This window comes from Dromiciops gliroides, chromosome 5 (genome assembly GCF_019393635.1).
Source record: "Dromiciops gliroides isolate mDroGli1 chromosome 5, mDroGli1.pri, whole genome shotgun sequence".
NCBI lineage: Eukaryota > Metazoa > Chordata > Mammalia > Microbiotheria > Microbiotheriidae > Dromiciops > Dromiciops gliroides.
The window spans coordinates 26,181,776-26,188,531 of record NC_057865.1 but is presented as its reverse complement, the minus strand read 5'-3'; the positions used below and the strand labels follow the sequence as shown (position 1 = coordinate 26,188,531).

At 38.5% G+C, this 6,756-nt stretch overlaps 1 pseudogene; it reads left to right on the top strand.

Moving 5' to 3' along the window:
* The first annotated feature begins 1,491 nt into the window (after positions 1 to 1,491).
* On the top strand, positions 1,492 to 4,573 carry LOC122728677 (annotated as a pseudogene).
* The last annotated feature ends 2,183 nt before the right edge of the window (positions 4,574 to 6,756 follow it).

The following is a 6,756-nucleotide window of genomic DNA, read 5'->3' as shown; positions in this document are numbered from 1 at the left end:
TTCAAATTTGACTCTGGACACTAGCTGTGTGACCCTAGGCCAGTCACTTTACTTTGTCTGCCTCATTTTCCTCATCTATAAAAATGGGGACAATAATAGCACCTACCTTCCAAGGTTTTTGTGAGGATCAAATGAGGTAATATTGTAAGACTTTGTAAACTTTAAAGTACTATATAAATGCTAGCTTTGTTATTATCGTCATCATTATCATTAATATCAAATATCAATTAATTAATATTAAATCATTTCTTCTTGCTGAACTCTAGTCTAAATTACCTCTTGGCCATCTCAAACACAATAGATAGTTTAAACTCAACATGTCCAAAACTCAATTTGTTATCTTTCCCCCAAAATCTCCCCTCTTCCCAATTTCCCCACTTCTGTCAAATACCATCTGTCAAGTCACCAGGCTCACAACCTAGATGTCCACCATGACTTCTCTCATATGGTCTTCTCACATGTCCTACATACTGTAAAGACTTGTTTCTACTATCACAATCTCTATCATACGTGTATGCCTTCTTCCTCTCTACTCAAAAGAGATGCCACCTCACCCTTGGACTACTGGTGTAGTCCCTGGTTGTTTCCCTCTCTCAATTCCTTGTATACTTTAATTGATGTCCTGTCAGCTGACAGGTCTGATCATGACAGAGCCCCTTCCCTTCCATTCAACAAACACCAATAGTGTGTGATTATCTTCCAGATCAAATTTTATATCCTCTGCTTGGTAATTAAAGTCATTTACAGCTTGGCTTCTTCCTGCCTTTTCTGTCTTCTTGCATCTTACTCCTTACCATGAACTCTTCAATTTGGGGGCACTGGCCTCTTGCCCCACAAATTGGACTCTCCATCTCTCTGCTCCAGGTGTTTTCTTTGGCCATGCCCCATGGTAGGGAATGCTCTCCCTTCTCATCTCTGCCTTTCCTTGGATTCCTTTGAATACTCATGTTCTATAAGAAGTCTTTCTCAACCCCTCCTTATTTTAGTGCCTTCCCTCTCTTAATTATTTCCTATGAATCCTATAAATAACTTCTTTGTATATATTTGTTTGCTCATTTTCTCCCTCATTAGATTGTGAGCTCCTTGAGGGCAGAGAATGTCTTGGTCTATCTTTGTATGTCCAGTGTTTAATACAGTGACTAACATGAAATAGGTGCTTAGTAAATATTTACCGACTGACTGCTATGCTTTGTTAGCCAAGAAACATTGATTGAGCACCAGGTAGCATCTGTTAGGATGAGAAATCAAGAGTTGGCTAACTCAAACTCTCACCCAGATCTTCCCATCTATGCCAGCAATGACTTCTGGGCAAGATTTTGGTTTCAGAAGAGGTAGTAAGACTTCTCTTTGTGTGTTCGTGCCCGCATTAGATTACAGTAATTCTGAATAAGAAGTAAATAAGGGCAGGATGGCCTTCTGAAAAGAGGACTAGCTATTGAGTCTGGAAGATCTGGGTTCAAGTCCTGTGTCTAATGAGGGATGCTTGTGACCATGGACAGGTATCTTAAACCCTTGGTGTCCCAGGCAACTCTTGAAGTCCATAGGTTAAAGGTGACTTGCAGACTTTTGGAATGTTAATCAGTCTGCATCTCTAGAAGGAATTTCCAAACTGAGAATTTTCCATATAGAAATCACAAATCCAGACCAACATATGATAGCATATTATAATATGATACAATACAACATATGTTATAATCATGTCATATCACTTATATTGCATATACTATAATTTATTATGACTTTATATGTTATATATTCAAGCAATGGATTTGAGAAAGGTCAATCACAGAGTTTCTTATGGATTCATTGAAAATTTGTTGGGGCGGCTAGGTGGCACAGTGGACAGAGCACCAGCCCTGGAGTCAGGAGGACCTGAGTTCAAATCCGACCTCAGACACTTAACACTTACTGGCTGTGTGACCCTAGACAAGTCACTTAACCCCAATTGCCTCACCAAAAAAAAAGAAAGAAAGAAAATTTGTTGCCAGAGATGAATCAGGGTGTATATGCTCCTGGAACACATGCCAGTCACTTGGTAGGAGAGGATGATTTTAAGCCACAAGTGACAGCAGGTCTTTCAAAGACATGTGAGACCATATTGATCAAAAACGGTACTGAGGCCACCTCCATCAACAGGAGGTGTAGCACGCCCAGATGGGTCCCTTTTGCCCATACGTGATATTCTGGCTCTAGAACCCTGACCTGGCAAACTTGGTAGTAGAATGTGATGACAACTACCACAGGTGGTTCAGCCCATTCTGCTATATGGTAAGCTCCATGAGAATAATGTTTTTTCTTTTATCTGTGTCCCCAGGACCCATTCTAGTGACTGGATGTACTAGGCACTTAATTAATACTTGTTGGTTTGGACTGATGGATGGTGCCCTGAAGACTGAGAAACATCCTCTAGTTTGGACAGATTCAAGGCCATGAGTCTAGAAGAGGAGTTTATAACCTGGGATCCATGCAGTTGGCATTCATCTACCCATTCATCTATCCATCTATCATCTATCTCTCTATCTCTCTATCTACACACACATACATTTTGATAACTATTTCAACACAATTGGTTTCCTTTGTATCTTTTGTAATTTATTTTATGCATTTAAGTGCATTATTCCAAGAAGGGTCTTGGGTTTCACCAGAATATTGATGGGGGTCCATGACACAAAACTAATTAAGAAGTAGTAGAATGTTTGGGGAGATGCCTACCCAGAAGCAGGGGAATAGACTAAATGACCTTTTCCCATTATGCCAGTGTTTAGCATAGTTCCTGGCACGCAGTAAGTACTTAATAAATGCTTAATAATGAGGATGCAGGCTAGGGTCCATAATTCAATCTTCAGACTGATTCTTTCCAAATACTGCTTTTAGACCTCTCTCTAAGTTCATGGAAACATGCTTTTTTAATGAAAAATTCTCATTTTAGTCAACATTAGACTCAAGGTTTAGGAAGACCATCGCCAAATGGGGTGTTAGGGTTAGAAATGACAGGTTGAGAGAAATTCGAGGGGGAGGCTAAAATTGGTTAGCTTGAAATGTTCCAGTTTTCCGCATCTGTTTCAAAATCAGATAGACTCTTAGTTTCTGAGCTTTAAGGAACATGGGTCCCTTCAAGCCATTTAAACACCTTAAAAGGGGAATAAAATTGCTGTTGGGCAGGTTGTGGGTACCTGAGGATCAATTTCCTTTTTTTTTTTTTTTTGGCCTTATTGTTGTTATTGTTTTTAAAGCAATGCCCCTAGAGTTACTTATGCTAAAACTATACAATCAGATTAGTCAAAATGAAAGAGATGAAGCGTCAATGGAGAGGCAAGAGCTACCCACAATCATAATTGGAAGCTTTTCAAAATCTTGTGGTGACCATTTTAAAAAAAAAATGCACGTTGCCCCCTTTTCTGAAAATACTCACTTCCTGCCACTGGAACTTAGGTGGGAAATTTTATAAGGTGGTAGAGGTGTGGGTATGTCTGTGTGTGGGAGGATTTAGATCTCTCAATCCAACTTGCATGCCAAGCTAAATTCTAAAAGAAAATAGAGATCCAGAGACTACCCAGAACAATGGTTTATAAACATAGTACATTCAATTTTTTTTTACCATGATGTCCAATGTCTGTATAGAATTTTATGGACCAAGACAAGTATTTATCACCTATTGATGCACCCTTAAAATGAAAACCCATTTTTTTCTTAATAGATTTTATTGATATCTTATGTTTTTACATCACCACCATCACTCTGTATCTCACTGTCTCCTCTCTATGATTCCCATTTTACAGATGAGACGACTTAGGTTGAGACTCAGATGAAATGACCTGTCCATCATCACAAAGTAAGCATTAGAAGCAAGATGCAAGCCCAGGTCTTTCTGACTGTATTTCTTTCCACCTTTCGATTGCTGCTACCCACACTGTATGGATGTACAAAATCATCCTCATCACTAGTATTTATAAAGTGCCTCCTATGTGCCAGGCACTGTGCTAAGTGTGTTACAAGTATCATCTCATTAGATTTTCATAGCAACACTGAGAGCTTCATCAGAACCGAGTCAGACAGAGGTTAAGTGACTTGCTTGTGGATTTCATGCAGAGTATGTGGAAGGTCCTTTAATAAATCAGATTTTCTTTATTTCCTATTTGGAGCAATGGCTTTTTACTTCTTCTGATAAAAAATGTAACTTTTTCTCTAAAAAAACCCCACCAGGGTGAGCGGGTGGCTGCCGGTTCTCGCGCCCACGAGCGGCTGGCTTCCCCTGTGGCGGCCGAGGCGTCTTTGCGTTCCACCGTGGTGCAATTATTTGGCCACGATCTTTGTTAACCACATTCCCTGGACGGTGGCCGCTAATGAGATCAAAGAACACTTCAGTCAATTTGGCACTGTAAGAAGATGTTTCCTACCATTTGAAAAAGAAACAGACTTTCATAAAGGTTTTTGTTGGGTTGGATTTTCTTCAGAAGAACTTATAAGGGCATTACAGCAAGAAAGTCATGTCATTGATGGAGTCAAAGTCTATGTTCACTGCCAAAAACAGAGACATCAAGATATGAAGGAGAAGAAGAACTATCTGAATTAGTATAAATGTATTGATAAATTGTGAAATAAAAACATTATTCCATGGGGGAAAAAAACACCACCAAATTTTAGGAGAGATGAGAAAATGGCCCCTCCTTTCCTTACTTGGAGGGAGTTTCAAAGCAGTGTTTCAGAAATAAATCAATTATAATTATTTGGTTTTTTCATTTTCTCATTGCTGCTAAATTTTTTCTAGCAATATTTAAGTATCAAGGGTGACTCAACCCAAACACTAGAAATCCTAATGATTATTTCCAAAACATGAATAAAGCAAGCAAATTTTTATTGATCATTTATTGATGATAAAATGCTTTTTTATAATGGCCATTTCTAGCTATACCCCCTATGCCCTTCTTTCCACTCACATTAGTGAACCTCTCTTTATAGAAAAGGGGAAAATAGTTAAGCAAAGCCAACTGACACTTTGACAACTAGGTGGCACAGTGAATAGAATGTATGGCATGGAGTTTGAGTTTGCATCCTGCCCCAGATACTTCCTAGCTGCACGATCCTAGGTAAGTCACTTAACTTTTCTCAATCTCAATTTCCTCATCTGTAAAATGGGGTCATATAGCACTTACCTCACAGGGTTATTGTGAGGATCAAATGTGTTAACATATGTAAACCACCTTACAAACCTTAAAGTGCTAAATAAATTCTAGTTAATTTTATTATTATTTTTATTGTTATTAATTGCATCTGATACCACATGCAACATTCTATACCTAATATCTTCTTGCAGTTTCTACCCTCTGGGGTCAAGCAGAACATGTATAATCTTTCCTTCACATGATAGGCCCTCAAACATTTAAGGTCCTTCCACCCAGTCTTCTCATAGCAAAATATCTCTGTTTCCTTTAACTGACTCTCACATGTAATGAATAAACTCTAAGATCTGTATTATTGTAGTGAAATATGGGACTAGAGCACAGGAAAGAGGTCCAGGCTTGAGATATAGACTTGGGAATCTCCCACATAGAGATAATGTCTGAAATCATGGGAGTTGGTGCTGTCTCTAAGGGTCCCAAAATGGTCCCAGAGTTCAAAGTGAGTTCTCATTTGGACCATATCCATGGGAGGAAATAATTCCAAAGTATTTCCTTTTCATTTGTGTTATTAATTATGCCAACTTCCATTTTCTAAAAGGGAATGACCAGGTTGGTAATGATGTTGATAATGAAAGACTTCTGCCCATGTCTGCCAGGAGATACCAATGACATTTTTTATGCCCCTAATGGCCCATGCCAACACTTCTGTTCCAAATGCCCAATATCCCAGCAGTCTGTGTTGGCCAATTTCCCTAATAGGACCATGGCTCTTCTTGTCTTTCCTTGTCTTACTGTTAGCCATGGATGTTAATAAGTCTCATTTAATTCATTTACTAAATACTTATTGAGTGCCTATCATGTATAAGATGATGTTAGACTAAAGGTGATAAAAAATGAAAGATCTAGTCTCTGGTCTCAAGGAGCATCCAATTAAATTCCATCTTATTTTATCAAAGAATCATAGAATCTTGGTGTTGTAAGTAAGCTCAGAAATTCTCTTATCCTGCCTCCCACAAAATTCAAGGATCCCCTAATAGTGAATATAACTAGGCTGGAGAGAAAAGACATTTTGGACCGAGTTCAAGGGAAACTTCCCAAAGGGAAAGAAGATGAGGAACTGATCTATATCCTGAGAAAAGTCACGGCCACCCTTTCCTTCCTTCATTGTATAGTCTTCTATGAGGGACTAAGCTTTGTCAATGAAGACCCACTTAAATGGCTCTGTAGAGACCGCCTCTTTCCAACTCCACTGAACTAATTTGGCCTGTCTTAATGGAGAACACTTGACTTAGTTAAAATTAAGATAACTTTGAGTAAAGCAGCGTCAAGAAGATATACACAATGACTATAGTAATATAACAAGGAAAGGAAAACCAATTCAAAGCAATAGTTGCAGAATTACAAAGAACAAGAGTTTGACCTCAAAGAAGAGATAACGAGATACTCCTACTGAGGTGGGGTTCAGCATGGCTGTAGAACATTATCAGCAATTTCAGATTTTTTCCAATGTATTTTTCTAGTTTCGCTGATTCTCATTATCATCTTTTACTTTTTCCTTTAAAATGCCTTGTTATAAGAAATGGTTCTCTTAGTGGTGATGGTGATGGTAAGAACTGGAGGAAATTTAAGTGATGTA